The sequence below is a fragment of the Trachinotus anak genome, unplaced genomic scaffold (genome assembly GCF_046630095.1).
Source record: "Trachinotus anak isolate AG129_WGS33_773 ecotype Australia unplaced genomic scaffold, CSIRO_AGI_Tana_v1 ptg000026l, whole genome shotgun sequence".
In the NCBI taxonomy this organism is placed as follows: domain Eukaryota; kingdom Metazoa; phylum Chordata; class Actinopteri; order Carangiformes; family Carangidae; genus Trachinotus; species Trachinotus anak.
Window position 1 is genome coordinate 6448763 of NW_027273877.1, and position 25887 is coordinate 6474649.

The 25887-nt window shown below is 39.8% G+C and overlaps 1 protein-coding gene across 4 annotated transcripts in view; it reads right to left on the minus strand.

The window, feature by feature from the left end:
• The window catches only part of LOC139609454 (interleukin-1 receptor accessory protein-like 1), a 284017-nt gene that overhangs the window by 164796 nt on the left and 93334 nt on the right, over positions 1-25887 (minus strand). Inside the window, exon 1 of one of the 4 annotated variants that reach the window (XM_071464070.1) lies at positions 10754-11339. The exons of the other annotated variants lie outside the window; for them this stretch is intronic. The gene's annotated coding sequence lies outside the window, so the exon portion shown is untranslated. Of the gene's footprint in view, positions 1-10753; positions 11340-25887 lie in introns of those variants that run through there. 4 annotated transcript variants of the gene reach the window in all.

Genomic DNA, 25887 nt, shown 5'->3' on the forward strand with positions numbered 1-25887 from the left:
AGCTGTTGGTGCAGTGTTTTGTGTAGAAGAACTTTGCTTTCCCCAGGCTAAAACTAGGAGTTATCAGTGGCAAAGGGAAGTGCTTGGTCCAAAGTAATGGGAAAAAGAGAAAAATGTGTAACAGTAATTCATAGAGAATGCAGACCATCAGCAGATGTGCCCAGACTCTGCCACCAAGTCAATCATTTCCAATTTTCTCTCCAGACTGAAGATGACTAATAGTCTCAAACGAGACTTTTTAAAACAATTTTACCTTTGGGAGGAGATTCTCCCGACATTACAACTCCAATTATAGTGCAGGCTGTGGAAGAAAGCAGGTCTGCAAATCACATATTAACTTATTCATAGTTTAAATCTAGAAAGGCAAGTGAGTCATTTATTGTACCAGTCAAGCTGCGAGCCTTCAGATATTGAATTATTAAAAGCTGGTCTGCATGTAAACTGCTCCAAAATCTCTCCAAAACAGGCTGAGTGTGACAGCAACCTGAAGCAAGAACTATAAAATAGAATAAAAAAAGCAAATAATTTTAATTTGACTGCTGTTTCCTTTGTAAATAAATAAATAAAAATGCAAATTCAAATGAATAATATTAAAACACGGCAAATAGGGAGTACTTCTATTTAGGTCACAAACACTTTCAACTATGAAACTAATTAAATAAGAGATGAACATGAGCCCAATCTGGTCATTTTGAGCCACTTTTTAGTTATATAACCATGCAGGCATACTTTGAGCTGTACACACACAATTCTCACACAAACACAGTCATATGTTCCACTCAGTACACACATAAAAAACAACTCCCTAAACACAAAAACCGCAATGCCCTTATCCCTCAGCCAACCGGCTGATAACAAGCAGTTCATTTTCCTGATTCAAAATAAGCCATCCTATTCTGCTCCAATTAGAAGCTTAGTAAGAATTTCATTACCATGTGCTGCACCCCGTCTTCTCCTCGAAATGCACCTATAGTTCAGGCACAGGGATTGGGGGGCGGCTGCTGAGGAGCATAACAGTTTAAAAAATGTATTCATGCACAGTGTCAGCAAATTAGATCCTTAATGCAAATTGAATTTACAATAAATCCACCTGGAGCTGCCATAGAGGAAGAAAAAAAAGAAGAAGAGGAAAGAAGAGGCAGAGAAAAGAAAAAAAGCCAAGAAAATGAAAATGGAGAATCTGGCACCATGAGCTTACATTTGCATATACATAATTAATTAAACTGGGGTTCACAGCTTTAGATGGATGACCGTCTGAGGGGAAATCAGGGAGCTACTGAAAGTGGAACAGTAATAAAAAGGTTAAAGAAGAGGTGATTCTTATTTCAGTGATGGGAATAATCACCAAGATTCAACTCACTGACTCATCATTGCTGGTGTTTATACATACATATATACAAACTGTATCACATGTGTTATACGTCTGTATGACAATGGCAAAACAAAACTCAAAAATAATCTACAGCCCTCCACTGAATGCCTCAGTGGGCTTGTTAGTGAGAATCACAGGTTCGGGCAAAGTAACAATAGTGTAATCCAATATAAACAAACTATTCGCAGAGGTGGTTGACTACACTAAATTAATGCAATTGTTCAGACTGGCTCTCTCATTTGGTAAGTGTTCCCACTGCAGCCTCTGAATGTGGCTATGCAGAAGTGAGGCCTTTGAAGATGTCACCAGCTTCCAAAAACACAACAAACAAGAATTAAAAAGGAGAGGAGTATTTACTTTCACATTTCCTTCCCAATATACTTGTCAACAATTTGTTTATAGTTGCATGAGAGGGTTATCGGGTTTGGGAGTTGGCAATGACTGCGAGAGTAACTCCTCCCACCAAGCTACAGTAAACGAGTAAATGTCAAGACAAGAGATACAGTAATTGATCTGAATGGAATGTAAACATTGAGAAATATAATCATGAAATTGTTTAATTTTCTAAAACTCAGTTGATAATTATGAAATGTTATTTCATTGTTTTTCTTTCATAACACTCATTGCAGCTCATTTTTATTCAATTTTTCCATTACAGTATGCTATGTTCTTTTTCCAAAGTCTGTTTTTCTTTCACAAATTTATTTTTCAAATGATTATTTTTCATTCCATGGTACTAAAAAATTTTCATCTGTCAATCACGTCAAACTGGGCAGAGCCAAATATTTCAGTGGCTGCTTTTTTGGCTTGAATGAGCACACAGCCAATCACAACTTATATATTTTTTCTGAATTAATTAATATGGGTTGTTTCATTTATTTGTACTAATTTGTTTCACTGTCTTGTTTATCTATTTAACACTGAATACTTTGGGTGCCCATAGTTAGCTGGCTGTGGTAATAAGACTGCATAAGTGACTTGACAGAGTGATTTGGTTGTTACATAGCTGTTTATCAAGAAAAAAAAAATTAACTTCAATCTGGTTTATTTTTCAGTTGTTTTTACTTTGGAATACGTGCGTCACTTTTTTTTTTTGTTTTGTTGTATATCATTCAAAGAAAAGTTGCACTCGCTGTAGCCATTCCCATTTCTTAAGAAACTAAGGGCCTTGAAACAGAAAGGCCAACTGGTAATGACAAGGCTGCTCTTTTGGCATTGAAAATCTGATACCAGAAGGTTGCATCTACATCCTCTGACCTTGCTGTAGAATTGAGCTGCATGTACATCTATAAAAGAAATGCAAAAGGTAAAAACTTTTCTTCTGCAGTAAATAAAGTCAACATTGTAAAGACAGAGCATTCAAAGTTTACCTTCTTGGACCTGTAGAACTTCCTCTTCCCTCCCCAAGGCTATTTCAATAGATAACGCTGGAAAGGGCTAGAGGTCAGAGTAAAACAACTCCGACTACAGTATATCTGTGCAGCAGATGCACTAGATAAAAAGCAGTGGCTCTGATATTGATCAAACGCTAAGACCGTTGCTCCACTATATCAATCAAAGCAAACCAGCTTTTCTGTTAAGCCATCAATAGTAAAGTATCCCTGCTTGGATTGCAACTACAACACATTTTAGTCTTTTTTCATATCACTGATAATATGAAAAAAAAATATTTTTTTTTTCTTTTTTAATCTGCTTCTGGCTCATTCATCGTCCCTTGGCTTTCCCTCTGCCAGTAATCAAGGAAAATCAAGGAGGCAGTGCCCTTGATTGGACTTAAGACAAAAAAACATGATAAAGGCTTTAGGCTGTAAGAGAGCTATGGAAAAACCATAATTCCCCTGCTGAGATGAAGAGGATGTCATAAAGAAATTGAATTAAAAAAAATTCTTGCAGTTAAAAGGGTAAAGGGGTCTGATGTGTGAAAAAGGGTAGCTATTGTTAGACTTTGACAAAGCATCAGGCTAGTGCCTGCTCAAAGGTTTGACAGAGAAACTAATTATTTTATAAATTCTACTTGTGTTGTCTTCAGTAAAAAAAATGGATCTGAGCTGCATCTACAAACACTGGAAGTTTGTGAACACAAAGACACTTTCACAAACTGAATGTTTTATCAGGAACTTTTGAGCATTAAAGGATTAAAACAAAAGTCCTTTTTGTAAGATTGGTTCAGATGTCAGTCACACCACTATTATTTTTCTGTCAATCTATTTGAGTTTAAAGTCAGTGCAAATGAGACGTGGTTGCCAAGTTGTCATCTCCCTTTTCCCTCTGCAGAGAAAATTATAATATGAAATGCAGCGTCAGTATTTTAAGAGGGACACTGTCTCCTTTTTTCTCTTTGCCAGAAAGTTGCAGTTTGCAAACCACTGTCACATTCATCTGAAAGCTGCCTCTGTTTTTCCTGTGGGTATGTGGATCAGTATTGTGGAATAATGAATGAAAGACTAGAATTCCTACCCCCAGTTTTAGCTCCTCTTTCAATGTCCCTAAGTAAGACACAAGGCTGATGTTTAGTGGCCAACCCTGACCTTTGAACCCAATTTGAAGCAAAGAAAAGCAAATGAAGGACCTCCCTGAAAAGATGTATGTAACAGTGAGGCATAAGGAATGAGACGATAAGAAAAGTTTGTTATTTGACATAAAACCTTTGTCATTTGTCATTCCTCTTCTCCTTCTATCTCCCTCTGTTTCTGCCATCTTGCTCAGCAGCACATTATCTAATAAAGCAGAAATGCCATAAAAATAACCTTAAAAACCCTTCAGCCTGCCAAATTCTGACACCGGCCCAGTTGAGATGCCATCATAAATTCTGAAGTCTGTGATTCTTTTATAGACAGTATGGGAAGAGGTGAGCTAAATGGATGAGCGAGATACTTGCCAGTAATGTATGAAAGAGGGGAGAAAAAAAAGGAGGGTGGTGGACAAGTGCAGAGGGGGGAGAGAGATAGGTGCGTGTGTGTATGTGTGTGGAGGGGCACAGAAAGAGAAAGACGAAAACAGAATCAAAGACAGGCTGAGAGCCCATCTCCTAACTGTGTGCATATTAATGTGGCACTGCGGAAATCCAGCCAGCCGGGCAGCAGCCAAGGTCACCAGAGATTACCAGGACCATGACTAAACAGGCTGGCCAACGATTACAGAGGGCACCCTCCTCTCCTCTTCCCATCAGCCTATCCATCCGTGCTATCAGCCCTTCACCCCTGCCACCTCTCACCCCGTGTCTGTCCAAATCCTGTCTCAATCCGATGGGTGATTGCTAATAAACCAACAAGTCACCCTTTTCTCAGTGATCTGCCAGAGTGGGAGGCGGGCTGAATACATGAATTTTGATCAGGGTGCACATAATACCACGGGTTGTGATGATGTAACAAGACAGAGTTTCTTGCCTCTTCTTTGCGGTCTCTCCCACTGCCACCTTCCTCCTTTCCCTCCCTCCCTCCCTCGCTCCTGTATCTCTCTTCCCAACAGTGTGGGTGGGATGACAGAAACGCAGGGGGGACGAAGGCTGTAGTGGGGGGTTGGTGTCAGCGTCGATTGATTACTTCAGCCACCAATTGTAGATGAGCCTCTGGCCAGTCCTAAACCCCCCTCCTCCATCATCTCTATTAAACAAGCTGTGTCATTAATGGGCTATTTTAGGCCAACGTGTACCATTAGTGCTCCCTGTGCCCACTCATCTGAGCAAGCAGGTTAGGATAATATACACACATACAGTGCGTCATAAAGCATTGTGGGGAACAACTGTTGGCAACACAAGGCGGTCACACAACATGTTTGAGTTTAAGACACACATACACAGTTACAGATGCACTTGGAAGCACCTTCACTTCCTCACAAACCTGATCCACTCACACACAGTCACTGTGATTGGAGTGGTGCTATAAAAAAGCTAAATTGCACCATCACGCACATACATAGGCACACACACACACACACACACACACACACACACACACACACACACACACACACACACACACACACACACATCCTTGTATTACTGTATTTGTGGAGACCCAGCATTGACATAATGCATTCTTTAGACCCTTATCCTAACCCTAACCATCACAACTGAGCGCCTAACCCTGACCTAAACCTAATTCTAATTTTGTTCCCCACAAAGCCGTCACACCCCACAAGTATAGTGGGCTCCTGGTTTCTGGACCCCATGAATACAGTAAAACAAGGTCACACACACAGCCACTGCACCTTTTTTTTTAAAGACATCCTCGGTGCATGACTCCCTTTCGATTAACGACCAAAGTTTCCTGCAGAGTCTGAATATACAGCTCCTTGCTGAGTGACTACTACACAATCAATTCTACACTTTGATGATCTTCTAATGAAGGTAGTAAACATGCAGATTAGAGACTGTCAGTAGCCTTTCTAAATGTCTTTCCTCCTCCCACTTTATCTACTATGCACTATTTAGGACACAATCATGAATAATAGATCCCAAGATAAATGACACCATTTGTCTAAGTAGCAAAAAACTAATTTTTAGCCTCCTAATATTACTATACAGAAAACTATGGCAAATTAGTTACTCTTGATACAGGTATGCCCTTTAAGAAATGCTGCATACTGGTTCAGGACCTTCTTCAGCAGCACATGGGTACTTACAAGTAAAGAGAATTAAATCTTGTTCCAGACCTCTGAAATTCTGCACACATCTAAGATTTTTTCATCTATTTAGGTCGGTCTGGTTTTGTCTCATTGCTGGGAGGTTCAAAATTGGAATCAGAACTCTGTATTCGGGATTATGAGCAGTGACCCTTCTGTGCCAGAAAAAGAACAAATACACAAAAACATAAAAAATACCAACATGATGCAGCTTTCATGTTTATTGAAAATGACATCATGGTATATAATGAATATAGATCTTGAGTATTTCTATTTTTTGCTGCTTTTGCTTTTGAATCAAAACATATTGCTAAAGTTTAAACCAGTGGTTCCCAACTTGGCTTGTAACCTCTTACAAACATTTTCCCTCTTAGCTTCTCTCATGGTATCATTTTAATAACCTTTTGAGTCTGGGAAATTAACTCTCAAATATTACACAAAAAAGCTAAGAACAGAGAAAATTCCAAAAACATGAAGATAGATTTATTTGGCACAAGCTACTCTTCTCACAACCCCACAGATTTTTATATTACATACATTGATTGATTACCCTTTCAGTTTTTCTTCTATATTCTTGTGTTCCAGTAGAGGTAATGCATCATTGGCTGTAAGGAAAGGTCCCCTGTGACAGGGGATGTATTTAATGGCAGTTTGTCTAATTTTAAGCCCAGGTGCCTGCGCAGCATTGACCTTTGTGTGGCTACGTCTGGCCTGCAGGGACAGCAGGTGTTTAACTGAAACCATTACCACTATCATGTTTTGTTTAACCCAGTGGTCAAATGTCACATTTCAGGTCAAAATGCCAGCTTCTTTACAAGAGGATTTTAGGAGTTAGAAGACAGTTTTATTGAACTTAAATTTAGCAATGCAACATTTTTTTCTCAAATAAGTTTACCACAAGGGTATGATAACTATAATGAGGTCCTGCAGTACATTTCAATTTCATTTCTTATCCTATGAACCCTGTAAACAGCTTCTCAGATCAACACATTGACAAGTCGAGCCAGCTGTAATGACTTCTCTTTTTTTATTGGAATTAATCTGTCTCGCAGAATGTTCGAGGAGATAATTAACTGGTGCTTTCATCTTCATTTTAACTGGCATGTTCATTAACGGATTTGCCGTATCCGGTAAGAAAAGAGACCTAATGTTTCTGTTAATGAAAATAAACAAATAAATTACTTGGACCAGAGGCAATCAAGTCGAGGCAAGGTTTTGGCAGGGTGACAGGTATCAAGGCGTGCAGAGCCAGCTTCATTAGCTGGAATAGGGCAATCATGTAAGGATCATGCGGGCGGCACGAACGTAATGATCATGATAATGTCAGCTGGCAAATAATAAAATAAACAGGTCCCTAAGGCTGGGCTATCAGCGTCGTATCACAAATCTTCTCTTCATTATTTCCAATACATTTCAACACGGAGTGATAATCATAAAATTATTACTTTTCAGTGGATTATTTTTTGTGGCTACTGCACTGATGCTGTGCAGTTCACCATGTCTTAGAATGCAAAAATACCTCAACATTTCAGGAAAACAAAGCTGCATTTTCACATTAAATATTCCTGATAGAAGATTTACAATCGAAGAGGAAAAGACAAGACTATTGAGCACTAAAATACACCTGAAAAAAGTCAAACAGCCTGTGTCATACCTTGTCAGATGACTTATCTACCCTTGGTGCCTACCCAAAACCCAATACTGGGTAATGGAGCCCGGATGTCATTGATGCTTAATCTTTCTGCCAAGAAGGTGGATTCTAAGAAGGAAGAACATATTTTCCCCATCTATTGCCTGAGTAGCTTCTATATCTCTGTTCAGACAGTCAAAAAGGTATCTGAAATATCATATTAAAATAATATGGATGGTTAGAGAGATAGCAGGGCAGCATCTTGAAACCCAACAGACATAGGATACAGGATGGGTAAGGCTCATTATTGAATTTCTTTTCTTATTTCAACATAACTGCATTTTATAAACAGAAGTATACATTTATACAGATTCTTTGGTTTTACTTTAGTTTATTTTTCCTGCTGCAAGAAGACACTCTTCATCCCTTTAAGATTTAATTTAAGATTTAAACAAAAAATAAATAAAACTACAGAAAATACAGATTTGTATGCACACAGAAAATAATATTCAAAATCTGATCTGATAAGACTTTTGCTTATATTAGACATTTTTCTATTTTAGGGAAAAATCAGTCATAATCCCTAGAGATGGGCTATTGTGCTCCTTCTCAAAGGAATTTTAAATCGAAAGCAACTGGACTTGGTTATTTGTCTTGGAAGACGTTTCACCTCTCATCCAAGAGGCTTCATCAGTTCTTTCTCGCACCTGACCAGGCTGGGACTGGTCCATAAATAACCAAGTCCAGTTACTTTCCTTTGAGATTCTATGACCTGGACAAATGAGAATATTCACAGGCTTATTGTGCTCCTTACTTAATGTCTAAAGCAAATATCTAGTGATTTTATAGTCAAAATGTTAAATATTAACATCTGGTGTTATTCTATAGTTTCTAATTATATCTTATTCTTATTATATGACACATCCCATAAAGAGCAACCAACACTGTGTCAGTCCACCTATACATAAATCTAAACTTGTGTAGTAGGGCAGCTTTTTTTCCCCCCACGTTTTTAGCAAACATTACTAAAACAGGAATAAACAGTGCATTTGCTGGGGACTATTTTCAGCTGGTAATTAATGCCCATTTGGTGCTCTGGTGAGTATTGACAGCAACAGGACGGTGTTTGTGGGATTGACTCAAAATAAACTGCAGTAGCTGTGTTCACTGTAATGAAGGAACATGTCACCCAGTGGAACAGTGTGGCTCATTGATGTGTTTTTGATGGGTTTTGGACAACAGTGGAGCTCTATGGCACAGAGGAATAAGCTATATCAGGCTATGGCTGGACAGGCAACAACACAGCCATTAATATTTATTCATGAAACAGAGTTTGACTTCCAAATTGGACCAAACTGAAGCACTAAGAAAAACAAAGCTAACCAAAATGAACTTTTTATTTATATATGAATGAGAAAATACCCCACACATAAACATCTGCCATTTCATATGCAAAATCTTAATCCTAAATAATAAATAGAGTAGCTTCAGAAAATATTCAGACCACTTCACTTTTTGCACTCTTAACTGTGTAGTAGACTCTTAACTGTGTAGTAGATTTAACTTTAAAAGGATAAAAAAAAGTTTCTGCCAATCAAACTTGCTTTTAGGCATTTTTTTTCAAATTTATTAAAAATCTAAACCTGAAACCATTCATTTAAGTATTTACACCCTTTGCTGTGGCACTCCAAATTGTGGTAAGGCACATCGTTTTTGCTTTGTTTTTCCTTGAGATGTGTCTAAGACTTGACTGGAGTCCGCCAGTAGCAAACTGAATTTATTGCACATAGTTTAGGAGGGCAAACATCTGTGTTTATAAGGTCCCTCAATTCACACTGCATGTCAGGACAAAAACCAAGCCATGAAATCCAAGCAGCTCTCTGTAGACCTCTGTGATAAAGCTGTGGTGAGGCATAGATGAGGACAAAGATTAAAAAAAAAAAAAAACATTTATAAAGCTCTGCATGTTCCCAGGAGCACAGTGGCCTCAATAATTGTGAAATGGAAGAAGTCTGGAGCCACCAGGACTCTTCGTCATTTTTGTCATTTTCACACCTAAGGCACAAGTCAAGCTTTGACAGTGTGTCAGGAAAGGTGCAACAAGAGCCACGCAAGCAAGAAGGGCCTCAGTCAGGGAGGTGACCAAGGACGCAACAGTCACTCTAACAGAGCTTAAGAAGCCCTCTGCAGAGAACGACAATGTTATGATAGAGAACTTTAGAACTAAATAGAGCACAAGGAAGAAGTTTCTCTGGTCTGATGAGACAAAAAATGTACCCTTTGGGCAGAACTCCAAGCACCATGTGTGGCTAACACCAGGCACTGTTCATCACCTGCCTAATACCACCATCTAGCAGCATTATGCTGTTGGGTAGGGGGCTTCTCCTTGGCAGGGACAGAGAGACTGGTTAGAACTGAAAGAAGGATGCATGCAGCAAAATAAAGAGAGATCCTTTAAGAAAATCTGCTCCAGAGTGCACACAAACAGAGACTGGGATGATGGAACACCTTCCAGCATGGCGACCTGAAGCAAACAGCCAAGACCAAGCTGGAGTGGCTGCGGTACAAGACTCTTACTGTCCAGCCAAAGCCCAGACTTAACCCCCACAGAACATCTGTGAAGATGGACGTTCACAGACACTTCCCATTCAATCTGACAAGAACCTGAGAGGATCTGTGTGGAAGAATGAGATAAACTGCCCAAATCCAGGTGTGCAAAGCTTTTAGAGAATTAACCAAGAAGACTCAAAGCTGTAATTGCTGCCAAAGGGGCTTCAACATAGTACTGAATTAAGAGTCTGAACACTTTTGTAAATAAGAGATTTTCTATTGATTTTTAATAAATTCCTACAAACATGTTTTCACTTTGCCAGTATGGGTTATTGAGTGTAGACCAAAGGGTATAAATCCCAAATGTACCCATTTATAATTAAATCTACAACACAATAAAGTGTGCAAAAATGAAGGAGTCTAAATTCCTTCTGAAGCCACTGTTAATAAATAAAACATATTTAGGTCTTACTTGATACATACACAGCAGGTTCTCTCAGCAAATACATTATGCATCACACACTATTCTTGCTGTGTGTACAATCAGCATTACATTAAACACTATATTTGCATATTACCTTGTTCAACCTGAAGAAGATCTTAGTGAAAACTGAAAAGTTTGCATACGGCTTGGTAGGTTTCCCTGTCGCGTTTTGAGATAGGTTTTCATACAATGGCACTTTGGGATACTGGCTTATCACCTCGTGTCTCATCCTCCTCCTGCTCTCTCTTCTCCTCTCTCCCTTCCTTCAATCTCTCTCCCCTCTTTTGACTCTCCTTGTGTTCCTCCCTCCTCTCCTCGCTCTAGCTGTACACAGTATTTGCATATCAGTCGCTGAGGAGCTGTTTCTCTGGTGGCAGTGGTTGTCGCCCTAGAGTATTCTTGTCTGGCATCACAACACAACTCAGAGATCAGAGAGCCGAGCACTGTGCCTCTTAATGGGAAGATCTCCCCCCACAGGCTCCTCTACCGCATGCATTCTCTCCTGCTATCATTTAATCCTCTCTCCTCGCCTCTTCTCCTCTTTCCTCCAACCCGCCTTTTCCTTTTCCTTCCGCTCTCCCCTTCTGCAATCCTCTCTCCGTCTTTCCTCCTCCCCTCTTCTCCAGTCCTCTCAATCTCTCTGAATCCTCTCTTAACTTTTATTCCCCCTTCTTTCTCTTTTCTGCTCTCTTCCTCTCGTGTGCTTGTTTTGAACACACCAGAACCAGGACATGGGTCTCTAGGGGTGCCGGGGCTCCTTATATAACATTATAAAAAATTCACACATTGCATGTTCTTATTACAGAGAGAAGGAGAAGAAGAAGAAAGGGGGAGGAGAAATGTGGTTGGTGGGGGCTGCAACCACAAATTAAAAATAACTTAGGAGTGTGGAGAAGGGGGTTGGTGGGGGGGCAAAAAAAGTACAAGTACAAAACAGTCTTCAGTGCCATTTTGGCAGCCGGGATGATGAATCCTGCCACTGCGCATGATCAAAACCAAGCTAGCCAGATTATAAACCGCCTCTGAAACACAGTACAGGAGAGAGGAAATGCTGCACAATTCTTTTTCATATCCACCACTACCACATCTACATAATGCATACTGTGTTGCACAGCACAAACTCATTTCTTCCCAAAATTACTTCTCCGATGGAGGTTTCCTCATGGAAAAAAAATACAATACAATTACCATTAAAGTGATGCCTGTCACGCCACGGCCCTATTTCCACATTATCAATCATCAAAGGGGAGTTATTGTGGAAGCAGTGACGAATTCTGGAGCCTAATGGTGCACCACTTACAATATTCCCCTCGTCAACAGATATGAAAGGCATTCCAAACAAATATCAAAACAAAATCGAGCTACCCATTCATGAGCCTACTCATTTTTTCTGCTAAGCACAACAAGTTGTATTCAAATTGCACCAACAATGGAGTCGCTGGTCATTTTCTCTTTCATGCAGGCATGTAATATAGCTGATTTAAAAGCCATAAAAGCCTGTTTACCACTGCTATTCACACATCATCTGCAGAGCATGAATTATTAATCAACCAGAGTGTCTTTTTCTCCCTTCTCCCTCTTCCTTTCTCGCCGTTCCATGATGTCATGCAGAGGCATTAGTCATTACTCAACTACCTGCTACAGAGTGCGGGACGCTGGGTAGAAATGTACAACATGAACTGATGTTGCCAAATCATTTGGTTCTAATGAACATCTGCAAGGTCAAGTCAAATAAAATTGAAAGAGACAAAACAAGACAGGCTGACAAAATGTTGAAATCTTTTTTCTTTGACTCCGCTGTTCACAGTCTTGATCTTTCTATCTGGTTCAGCTCACACACACACTCATCACATTATCTCTCTTTCTCATTCTCATATGTTTCTCGGTTTTCGCCAATCCCTGTTTTTCCATCTCTTGGGTAGAGCTAAAGCTTTGCGTTGCTGTATATGTAGCCAAGCATGGTTGTTTCTCAGCAATGGAGCCCTTATGTCTGCAATGTTAATGAGGAATTATCAGAAATTAATTAAGATTAAAAAAGGTCCCAAGGTGAAGGACTTGGTTATTACAGTGCCATGTAAATCTTCTATAATCCGCTAGCACAAGAGCCAGCCAAACACTGCGAAAACTGTGAAAATGCACCACACGACTGCACTGTTCACTCCCATACACACTTATATGGACTTGTACATGCAAACCTATTCAGCCTGCACACAATAGTACACACACACACACACACACAAATACACACACTGTATAAATAGCTGGGCTTGCTGTTGTCTCCTACAGTCACTATACCAGCTCACAACAGTGAGATGTGTAGCTGAGAAAAAGGAGAGGCAGCTATGGGACGATGGGACAAGCCCCTGACTTCAGCTAATGAACAGGTGAGGAAAACAGTGCTGGCGCCGGATTACACCATGTCACGCAGTGCCACAAATCCTGCATTAGTGATCCATCCTGTGCCGTGTGCTGATTTGTTGACTCATGGAAAAATGCCAATGACACATTTTCCAGTTGCCTTCCTGTGTGTATCAGTTGCTGCTTCTGGCGTTGCTGGTTTCCGACATGCCAAAAAAGGTCACAGCATAACAGGGAGACAGACGACCTCCTTATGCAGTGCTTTTTAAATACACATTCGCATGCTGGGCTTCGTGTCAGAGGCTTTCCTTCCAAGGTGGGTTCATCATTATTTAAAGGTGAAGAAACCCGCTGTGTTGCCACAATGGACGGGAGCTCAAGGTTAATCTGTGCATAAGAAAAAATGGCCCTCCCATGTAATAACGGCTCTGCTTGTTTCTTCGCGACTGGTGGCGCATTATGTGGTAGACGCCAGTGGAGTGATGTGACAGTTTACATCAAACATCTCTGTCTCACCCATCATGCATCTCTGGGGTACAAGCCAAGACCCGTAGAGATCTGGATGCCTGACATGGAGTCTGCAGCAGCCCCGGCTCCGATCGCACAACAGACTCATCTTTCACAGATGCATGCACACACTGACACAGCAGTATTCTCCGTAATAAATAAGAAATGAAAGCATGAAGCGCTGGCTGGCCGGCCTCGAAAAAGTTTAGCATCAAAGTCATCTGCTTGTGGCTTTTTACTCTTCTTCTTGCTTCTAGTTTTTTTAGATTTGTTTCTTGAGAGACAGACATTATATTGATGCTGACAACATTCTGCAGTGTAGGAGGAGTGTCCCATCAAGTGTGTGAAGGATATGAAATCAAGAGACAAAGTTTCTAAACTGTCCCAAAACCATTTTATAAGTTGTTGCAGATTACCTGACTCACTCAGACGTAGCACATCTGCACTGAATGTAAACATCCCAAAATCATTTGGAAAGTTACCACACAAAAAACACCATAACCTTTAAGCTTTAATTATCAGCCTTACGGTGTTTAAACTAATACAAAAACTCTACCATATACTAGTGCACCAGCAGTAATTAGTATGACACAAATGTTAAAATTCATTTAATGGGGTTACATTCCATGGGGTTACTGTTTTTGTCTACAAAATATTTGACCTTCTTGATTCTCTTTTTTTTTCAGACTGGATGTCCCACATAACTATGAAATGATATCAAAGTGCAACAAACAGGAAGTTGCGTAACTTCATTGCACTGTGGCATGGCACGACTACCGAACTGTGCAGATTTTCCGCATACTAATCAGCTGCTCCGACACCCCAAAGCCAATAAGGCTTTCATTATGAAGGAGGGGGGGGGGGGGGCATTCTGTGAGACTGGGGAATACCAGAGCAAGGCATGTTAAGCCTGTTTCTAAAATGGCTGAAAGAAATGTTTTTTTTCCTCCCTCATTCCTGTTTTAGGAAGCAATCTAGTGTTTGGAAATTTGCATTTCTTTGCAGGAGAGACTCATTAATTCGGAATAATTGAGGAAACTGTGCCATTTGTTCCACTCTTGTGACTTTTAATGCACCAGAGAAACAGGGCTGTTGCACCGGGGAATGATAATCAGAAACCACACTGTAATTCTCTGGTTCTAACAACAAATTCAAGTTGCTGCACACAGCCAGACGTGGACGTGGGTATAATTCGTATAACTGATGATTAACACATTTACAATGCCAACTGCCCATTTATTAATTATTCACCTCATTTCACAGTTAGTTTTTTGTAGTTCCTGTTCTGACATTTGGTTTAATGAATTATGGACATAATTTATATGTTTATTTTGTATTTACCAATTCCAATTTCAATGCATTTATACTCCAAAAGGAAGAAAAATTATCAAATGAAACCTAATCAAGTAGTCCTAATGATGATTAACGTTTGATTTGAGTTGTAATGACATATGCTGTGTTCTGATTTGCAGAACAGGCTGTTGGTTGAATAAGTGGAGAGAAATTCACTACAATGTACCTCGCTCTAGAAATGCATTGAACTGTATTTCACTAAATTGGTTAATAGACATTTTGTTCATAGCCTCAAATATAATTTCACAGCAATAATATAATAGGAACCTCTTCTTTTTTAGGGAAGCACCTGTGGAGACTGCACCTTGCAAACCGCCAGGGCTATGTAGGTACAGAAAGTATCTGAGCTTGACTTTGCCAGTTGAGGTCATTGCACTTAGACCATAGAAAGCTAATTGGTTCCCTTGTCTGTATGTTCAGGATCATTGTCCTGCTCCACTGTTCTAAAATTGTTCTGAACAGGTCACCCCATATCCATATGAATACCCACCAATTAAAACAAGCTACACCTTGTTCTGAGCAGCTGTCTTAATAGTTTCTGCCTGGACTGCACAGCATATGTGTCACGGCAGAAGCACAGGAACACAAGCAGGGGAACTTAGGCTGCAGCAAAGTGTGTCACATCCAGCAGGTATGCACACTGTATAGTTCCAAACTGCAGAGCTTTGAATTTCAGCCAACAGTAACCATTTAATCTTAGGTGTCATCAAAGCAAAGCACGGAACCGGAGAGGCCACACAGAGTCTGTATCCAACCAATTTACCCACAATGCTACCTGAGCTGAAAATAGCCCAGTGAAGCACATTTTGCTGCTTAACTACACAAAATACAATATTCAACGCATTAGTTTTTGATATAGGTGGCAAGTTATCAAATTACCTCAGCAGCCTCACTGTATTTTAAGTCGCTTAATATTATACAGCAACGCAAATTGAATAATGTGTCCATTTATATTCAACTCAAGGGAAGCAAAAGCAATTTATTCAGACAGCATAAAAGCAACCCAAACTCTCTGTGAATACAGTGGCTGTTCATATGGACAAGGATGCTTTGGATATTTTCTGAAAGCTGTAAGAACCATCCCAGACTTCTCCATTACAATAGCTGTGTACTAGCTTAGGCATTTTAAAAGTCCATAAAAACTTAATGCGTTGAAAAAAAACAGGCACTCCAGGGACTGGGGTTTGAACAGGGTAGAAAACCATATAAAATAGAGCCATTTCCGCTTCAAATATATTGAATTACATTTATTGTCAAACAGATGGCGCCTCTATAATTGGTGAAAATGGTTAAAAATAAGACAACTCTCATCCTTACACACACCAATGCAGCTTAAATAGAAATTAAAAACAGCAACAGAGTCAAGCTTGTGGAGTCCGCCATCTTCTCTTCTTAAATCCTTTCAGCCTGGTTTTCTAACTAGATACAGTTACAGAATACACAGAAGGATTTCAACACTCTGCGTTGGCCCTGATCCATAATTTAACTAAGAGCTGATTCAGAGCCCAACTTAGGAACTCTCTATAAACTTTATTATTGGTGCACAGCATAAGAGAATATTTTCTCCCTTATTTTAAAAATGCTGAATAAATTTTCACTTGCTCATTAAAATTCTGTTTTGTGGAGTCAACAAAACGGCTTGGCCCTTAAAACAGTTCTTATTTACTTGCCAGCCAGTGTTGCCTGCCATGTTGGGTAAAAAAGGAGTGTGTATGGCACTAAAGGAAATCGTGCTGAATATAATCATCATCGGCAAGAACCTACCAAAACCATACCAGAGCCATAACAGGACACATTAGAATGGTAAATAAACATTTGCACCATCTAAAGATGAAAATGCTGATTCAATACACCTCCTGAATTGTTTTCTGCCAACTCTGCAGGTGTGTGAAAGATTCTCATTTTTTTTGTGGGCCATTTAAATGAATCAGTGTCATGCATCGCCGGCACCATCAAGACTCGATGAATACTTTTGCACATGAAAAGCGAAGGTGGGGAAGAGGCGGCAGTGAATCCATTAGCCTTGCTATGTCTCACTGACTCCATTGTTTTATTCTGTTTCCTGGCAGCAGAGGATTCACCTCTGTGATGCTGCTGCACAGAGAAGAGTGGAGGCGATGAAAAGCATGAGCCTGGGCCACACACAGATCCAAATGCCTGCTCTCCCATTTGGATTCGTGTGCGTCCCAGGAAAGGAAATGAGTGCTTGTTGTGGTTGTGTGGGTAGCTGTGCATGTGTGTTGAGAGGGTATGTAATGTGAATTGTACTGTACTGTGAAGTCACCAATGGGAATTGAGGTCACTGTGACACAAAACCAAGCACAAGTCAGACAAGGGCCTGCAGAAAAATCTAAAAAACCTAACCTTAAAGGGAAACACACATATTTGTCAACCTCCACAACTACAAGCTACACTTCTCATTTTTATTGCAACTCTTGGTCATGATCACATTTCATTCATGGCATCTCTTGTATGAATCTGACAAATGTGGATAAAACAACAGTGTTGATGATGGCGAACAGTGTTACCTTCCTACAGCTTTCCAAACAACTTTAACCAAATAGGAATCATCTCAAACACTCGTCTGTGCAATCTAGTCAAAGTTAAAAAGTTCATGCGTATCGGGCGATTATGCAATAACAACTGTCATTATCGAACAATTAAGGTTTTTTTTGTTTACAGTTAGCATGATGTCTCCCTACCTCTGACCACACTGCAGTTGCCATGTGCATATACTGTAAAAAGAAATAATTTTTTTTATGTTGGAACTAGGCATATTAACACTGCCATCAAACATAATCCATGATTTTGCTCAATCAACCAATGTCATTGTTTTTTCAGGTCCAATCTAAAACAACATAGACAGTTGGCTCTTTGGATCGTTTATGTAGTGCACTGATCTTATTTTGCTTCGAGCCTTTTATAAAATTGTTGGAAGCTTGTGCTCAAAGGTCCTTGTTCTGACCTACAATAGATTGTTCTCTTCCTGAGTCATTACAGCAGAGGTGGTGAGTAAAATATTATCATTGACAAAATATGAGAATGGCCCCTAGGTTGACAAATACAGAAGTTTCCCCTTGAGGCAAAAAATTTATCAGAGTTCCTGGTATTTCTAAAACAAACTTTTTGTCTATTTCTATATTGAAACTGCACCCTAATTTCATTGCATTTGTTTTTCCTACTAAGCGCATGATTGGATCAGGAAACTCACATAAAAACAAGAATTTCAATTTGAATCTCTTATCACTTTTATCTATTTCTCACCAAATTGCAATTTAAATACAAATGGACAAAGATATATATATCTTATATACATATACAATTCTGAGAATTCTGCACACAAAAAACTATGGGATACACAAAATCACAAGGACCATGTAAGGAATGTTGTGATTAATGCTATATCTAAATATATCACTTTTTAAAACTTGTTTAACTTGCATGCTTTAATATAGACTTGCTTTAACACGATATTACACATAAAGTCCAGCTGTTATTATATGGGAACATATAATTAATCAATCAGACCTGGTATCATCAGATCAGGACATGATTTCACTGATTTTGACTGACACATCTTCACTGAGCTGAATTTATGCGTCACCAAGGAGTTTTTTCTGATGTAAGATCCAGCTGCCCACTCACAGGTGTCAACAGGCCTCTAATCTGCAGCAGCAGAACACCTCTCAGTGAACTTGTGATTCAACACCAAACACACATTTACATATCGGCCTCCGACTGTGATTGTGGTCATTAACAGGAAAACTGCAAAGAAAACTCCAGATTGGTGCACCAAGGCTGCTTTGTTCTAGCACCCACTGCGCTGGGCTTTAAGGGTTGCTCTTGACATTTATCTTCAAGTGAAGCACTGATTGCACTTAATGGCATTAGAGCCACATGCAGATGTGAGATGGACAAAGTTAATGATAGCAATGTGGGATAGAGTATGTTATGTGGAGCATTCAGGACTTGGAGTTCTCAGAGAAGAAAGAGGTCGGTTGATTAATATTGGATAAAAAGTCAAAGAGATAATGAGAAATATTCAAATGAACATACTTTCACCAAAATGACACTTGTAATGATTCATTTGATTATGAAGTTATTAACAGTCAAGACAATCAAAGCCATTAATCATAAAAGACATCTGATTAAATTAATTCCTCTGTTACGAGTGGTATGAGGAGTGATGGTGTTATGTAGATCTTCATTTGAGCTATGATCTCTTGTGCTGTGCTCACTAATGTATTCAGGTATTTGCTGTGGACAGATGTAACAAAATGAAGGCCTGATGAGAACGAGCAGGCAAGGAGTGTGACTTGTAGAGCGAAGGAAAGGTCAGCCAGAGTGATGAACTCTTCAGGTCAGGTAGCATCAAACTGAGCATTGATCACTCTCCTGTATAGATCCGTCTAATCAACCTGGTGTCTTTGCTTAATACACCTATTTGTCTACACAACATTGCTGATGTCTATAAAAAGGCAGAGAGGCAGGCTCACCGAGTAATAGGCTGTTCTGTAATGCTGTAAGCACGCGAACACACACACACACACACACACTCACACACCGGCCATTGTCCAACCTTAAATGAGGCCTGCAATCCAACACACTGGGTTTTACTGCTGAGGACTGCAGCTACAGGATGGGTGTCGCAGTCCTAAATGAGTCCAAGTGCCCAAATGGGAAAAGTGTGGATTCTAAATGAGCCATTACTAAAAGAATTTGGATTCCTCCCACTGCACACAGAGAGGCTGGAAAATAATATTTTATTTAGAGTTTAATTGCAGCTTGTGGCCCTGAGTGCCCCATCAGACAAACTATAATGGAATCTATGATCGTAATGGTTCCTGTCTTCATTCTGCTTCTCTGCGGGATCCTTGAGCATAAGGCATTGCAAGCATTTGTCCCCTTCTCTTACAGAAAAAAATGACGGATGGCATGGCAGTGAGTGGAACCTTAACAAGACAGATGCATTGTTAAGTCTGTTAGATTATCTCAGGCTTTTACCCAAAACAGCATACAGTAGAATACTGTACAAGTTTATACAACAGAAAGCTTCAGTGCCTTATTCTCTGGTGTTAGACATGCACTATAATGGGTCCAAGTGTCATAACAACAGAAAAAGTGAAGTAAAAGTGAAAAAATATTCTTAGAAATGCAAATAAAAAAGAGTGCTTGAACATTTTATATCAACAAATATGTTGTGCTTATCTGCTAATCAGTAAAAGGCCCTGCTTTATTTGTCTGGGGAAAAATAGAGACATTTGTATTATTTGTAATGTATATCTTACCAAGTGAATATATTTAGTAAATTGAGAAAATTGAATTCAATGTGAAAAAAACATACTAGATTAAAACCTCTTACCATTTTATTAAATTTCCAAAATGCAATCTGGCACTATTTGACCATTTGTACCTGCATTTTTGTCCCTTGATAATTGCTAAGATTGTCCGACTATTGGAGCCATGAACTGTCGGTGAAGTCTATGCCGCAAATAAATGGGCAAAATTGCTCCAGCACCAGGAAAAACCATGTGATTTCTTTGCTCATTATAGTATGTCTGACTGCGAAGCCCTCAAGTTTCACTCGCAGCAGGATTTGTCATGGGGCTGGTGTCCACTTGCTTCACTTCCAACTGCAGCTGTGAAGAATTCATCACAAGAGTAGCCTTTGACTTCACCCTTTGTTAGTGTGCAAAGAGTTTGGATAAAAGAATAAAAGGGCAAGCACACCCAGCATCCTGAAGGCCTGGTCGGGATCTCAACAAAAGGACCCCGAACTTATCCATAAGGTCAACGCTACAGGAGCGACATGAAAAGAGTGTTGTTTTGACATCACTCTTTTTAAAGTGAGTCTCATTCATTTCATTCATGGAGGAAAAGATAACAGCGTGGAGAGACGAGACCGCCCGAGAAGTGATTGTCAGGAGGAGGGAGGCATGCGGCAAATGACATGACACACTTCCAAAGGCATGCTGGCAGAGACAACAAATCCACCCACATCTTTATCTGTGATCAAAGGAAAGATTTATGATTCTCCACATTTGCAGTCCACCCTCCTTTCCCTATCTCCCTGCCTCCTTACACATTATCTCTCCGAGTTAGGGCTATCAGAATGAATTTGCCGGCTGACTTTTTTGACCCCTTCAACAACACGAGGATGAAATTTCCCCAGAGTGACACTTTCATCTGGCCACTTACTGTCTTGACCTTCTGTAACTTGTGCCCTTTCTGTGGTATAAACATGGCTAATGCGCGTTAGCCTCAGAGTCTTGAGGCTATCTAAAGATGCATGGACACTCAGGGCATATGCTGAAGTCACAGCTTGTCTCAGTCTCTTCTCTGGACTGACAGACAGCCAACGGGCCACATGGATAGTAGTGGAGGCTGAGATACTGATGGGGTCACTTGTTGGTAGTACTTGAAGGAACAGCTGTGTGGAGCATATGGAGCAAGCTGACATTCTCGATTTGTCTGGGTTCCCTGATCACAGTGATGGACGGGTAGAGTTGGACTTCCTTTGTGTTTGTCTTGGTTTGTTCAGAGAGTCTGTAAATAAGCTAGTATCAGAGATCCTCAGGCGATGTCACAGTTTCAATGTTTATCCTGACCTAACACACACAAATACAAATATGTCATATGTCATATTACTGTGATTCATAACCCCTCAAATAATACAATGACTATTCTCAAGCTCTGTCACAGAGCTCTGTGCAGGGGAGTAAACAGTTCAGTCAATGAGGCGAACCATTGCAAGCTGTTTCATTTGGCTATTTGTTTTTTTTACAAGATGTCACTTGAGTTAACTGGTTAAACATTATATTCCTATCACCTTGCCTTTCAGACCGGCTATTGTGCAACCCAATACCTCCCCCATCCTCACCAAGACTTTCAGGATGTGTGTCTTTCATGCCAACCTTCTTACTGCCCACAATTTATTAATCTACTACTTCTGCCTCTGTTACTTATTTTGCACAGTCACTATTTGCACATTTGCTAAAGGTTGCAAGTCAAGAAAAGGTAAACATAGATTATTTTACATATTTGATGAAATGACCAATTCGTTTTCTGCGGAGGACAGTCTTGGTTTTTCTCTATCTGGTTTTGTTTGTGTTGATGGTTAATTCTTTCTCCTCTCTCAGAGAATATGTACACACAAAACGATTATAAGGCCTACACATGAGAGCAAAAGAACTGTACTCATAAGCAGCACATTATCCTCATTAGAGCTTCTTAAACCCACTTTACCAGATCCTCTCACTAAATACAGAGCATATTATCACTGTTGTTTAAGAGTTGCCCTTTTCCCTCATGGACAGAATACCTTACCAGCTAGAAATGCATTAGCAGAGCTAATAAACTACTCGGCTGTAGGAAACTTGCAGTGACACTGCACTGCCATTGTTTTAACTTTATTTAAGCAGGCAGGTTGACTAACAACACACTTTCATTCACAGTGACAGCCTGGCAGAGTTTCTGCAGAGAGAGGAAGGTTTGTAGTACTGCTACAGTCCTTCCGTATCGGCCAATGGTGCCACTGAGGTTAAATGCCTTGCTCAAGAGCAGTTTGGAGGTGTAATGGTCTGTGGAGGAAATGTGCAGTGCGTGCTTCTTTCAGTTCTCACATGCAGAATTTGCCTCCTGCTTTGGGGGATTTGAAAAAGCTACACTTTTAACCACAAATACACTTCCCTTTCTATTAGGCTATCACTGCCCCAAAACTTCATATTGGTTTTCTAGCAGACTGGAACCAATCTGCACGGCAGGAAGCCTTCCCCAAAGCTAGTGCCAGACTATCTCTGTCTCACATACAGCTCAACAAGCCTCTATTTATGCATCCATTTCTATACTGCTGCTGTAAATGTTCCTGTGAGCAGGTAATGCATGACATATCTGCATATGGAAAATCTCTTCATGATACTCTTTTGTAAAGATGATATGCCAAATCATGTGATACATCTATGAAACAAAAACATACCATAAATTGCATGAAAGCATCAGGAACATGAGCTCTTACACTGCAGATTGTGTTTACACAGGATTCCTTGTGTCCCACAGTGTAGCTCTTATCCCTGGGTTAAAAACCGTTTCACAAAGTAAAGGCAGGTTAAACCTGATTCTAACCTAGATAGCTTTGTTCCAGAGGAGGCCTGGCCCCAATTTCTACAGGGTTACCTTCTGAAAATGGAGTAAACCTGGGGTTAATTGTTGTCGGTGTGAACCAGGGGTTAGAGTTCAAAATGACAACAGAGTAACATTTGTATTATTCAGTTAAACGTGATAAACTAATTTTGTCATTCTGTACGTGCGTTTTTGTTGCAGTGGCCAACAAAAAGGCCTTGTATCAAGATTCTGTAGCAATGGCTACTTTACGTAGCCCTCCTGTCTACTTGTCATCCTTTTCCTCCAAAGATGACAAAACAGGGCTTATAGACATACCTCATGTCAAAAACATACATAAGAATCAAATCAACATTTAAGATAACATGCCAAGACACCATCGAACCAGAAAACAGATAATCAGATTTTCAAAAATAACATACAAAACAGTGTGGTGGTATAGAACATGATCAAATCAAATCAAGTCTTAAAATGGGAGTGGAGAGAAGGTCTTTCTGTGTATGGGCTTGTAAGTTAATACAGAAGTTGCTGAGTGAGCTTGATGTATTGGTTGCGTTAAAGCAACTATTCCCCAGGTGAGATACACTGTACATATCTCTTGTAGAGAAGTGAGATTAAGTTGTTTTAAATCAGCAGTGCACATTGTCAGTGTGTCTGGTGCTGCAAGGATGAGGCTGTGAATGGAAAGAAACTGAAGACGGGACTGAGGCTGATAAATGTATTTCTAAATAAACATTTGACAGGTTAGAGTTATTTAAATGTTTCTCTGAGACACGGCTGCTCTGAAGAATAAAATGATCTGACTGGTTTAAATAAACCTTGCTGAGCCAAAGAAGCACAAAGTCAGCTCACTGGCAAATGAAATAAGTGTCCAAGAAGACATCTTGGAATTTGGGGAAGCTATGACAAAATCAAAACAGTATTTAAAAGGCTTTGTTGCAGTTTTACAAACAAGGTAATTTTAGGTTTTTTCAGCTCAAATTTTCTGTCTGGCTGACAAAGGTGAGAAAAGAATCTGCAGATCAATAGCGGTCTGCCACTAAAACCACTGAATGGTTACTCAGTCGATAAAACGAAATAAAGAGATCGGCTATCAAGAGAGGCTACTTTTTTCCCCACAGTCTAAATGCTTAAGCTGAAATTGCAAATTATTCAGTTGTGTATATTAGGGAATAAGTCCCTTAATTTTGTTCAATTAGGCAGCTGATGACCCTGCCATTTGCACTAGAGTCACATTATTACAGTATTACAGTATTACAATCACACGTTTGATTTTATGTAACCAGTTGCAGTGCATCTATGCAAGAGCTGGAGGAAACAAAAGTAAAAACCCCACCAACAAAAGTTGTATAATGTCTGAAAAAGCCCTGTGGTGTGGTCTGAACAACAGCACATGTATTTTTTGAGACATGTATCCATGGTGACTCATCTGCTATGAAAGCAGCAGGGTTCCTTTTGAAGTGAAAATGTAAAATCCAAAACAACAGGGAACAAGCTCAAAATGCAAGGATTCATGGGTATAACAGAGCTATTTCATTGGAGACTGCGGGTCAGCAGCTGTTCATGCTGCTTTGGTACAAATAAAGTCAAGCTACAGTCACCTCAAATATGGACTCTGGTATAGGCTACTGTTAGCAGCACAACCATGGCAACATAGCATTGCCATAAAGCATTAAATGTAAATACTCTCAAAGTATTTTTTTAAAAACAAACAATTAAAACAAGCTCTGAGTACATATTGTGCGTGTAAAAGGGGTTAACCTGACTCAGGGCTATGGGTTAGCTGTGGTTTAAAGATAGCATATCTCTGTAAAGTGGTCTATGGAGACCTAAATGCTGAAACCGCATGACGAGAGATGGGTAAGTGAGGCTGAGTGGCAGAGTGACTGCGCATGTCCCATTTGTGTGCACGTATGCATCAGTGTAACTGTGTGACTGTCACAGCAAAGTAAATGTGTGACTGTCATTTGGACAGCTGAGACCCGATGTTTGCACAGCCGCCCACTCCAATATGTCTGGAGAGCCATGTGAAAGCTGCTCCAAGCAAAGAGAAAAATATTCAAGGAGAACGTTTCCCACGGGCAATGATCCCTAATCAGCAGCTCAGAAAGACATAATCGTATATATAGCCACAAATACATGATTTGAGGCAGACATATAAGAAAGCACAAATTGATATAAGCACACAAAAACAGCAATTGGGAACAAGTGAATCTTTCCTCACCTAAAGTGTGATTTTGAACCATTTGCAGCCAGTTTAAGAAAGGTTATCATTTTCCTCCAGTTTGCTTCAAGCTAAATGTCCTGTGTTTTCCCTCTTCTATTATCTGACATCTATATACTTTATTATCTGACACCTGCAGCTGCACACTCCTCTAAAGAAAGCGAGCTGTTCAAGAAAATGAACATTTCTTACTTGGGGCCATTTAGCAGGCAATCACAGCCAGCATAAATGGACCACTGACCCCTTTAGCTTAATCCAAAGAGGTTAATGCATTAAAGATGGAATACTTCCAAGCACTAAAATGTAAGGACATTCTGTTGAAGATTTACTTTTACTTTGAATGCTTAAGTACACTATCCTCAACACCTAGAGACTTAGTTATCTCAATTTTGAGTAAAAAGTTGTTGCCATAATAATTTTCAGCAGAAACTTTTAAGAGAAGAGGCATTGACTTCTTTGACATCACACATGTACTCACACACAATACAAGAGGGCTCAACTGGCTGCTGTGTCAAAAGGACTTTGTTATTCAGATTTTTAATTGAGAGTTGTTACCATGATACAAAATTAACATAAAACTTCTCTGTCTCCTAATATTACAGAGAATATTACTGTAGTACTGTTAGATGTACTACTTAAAGAATGGTGACTAATAAAAAGAACTGACT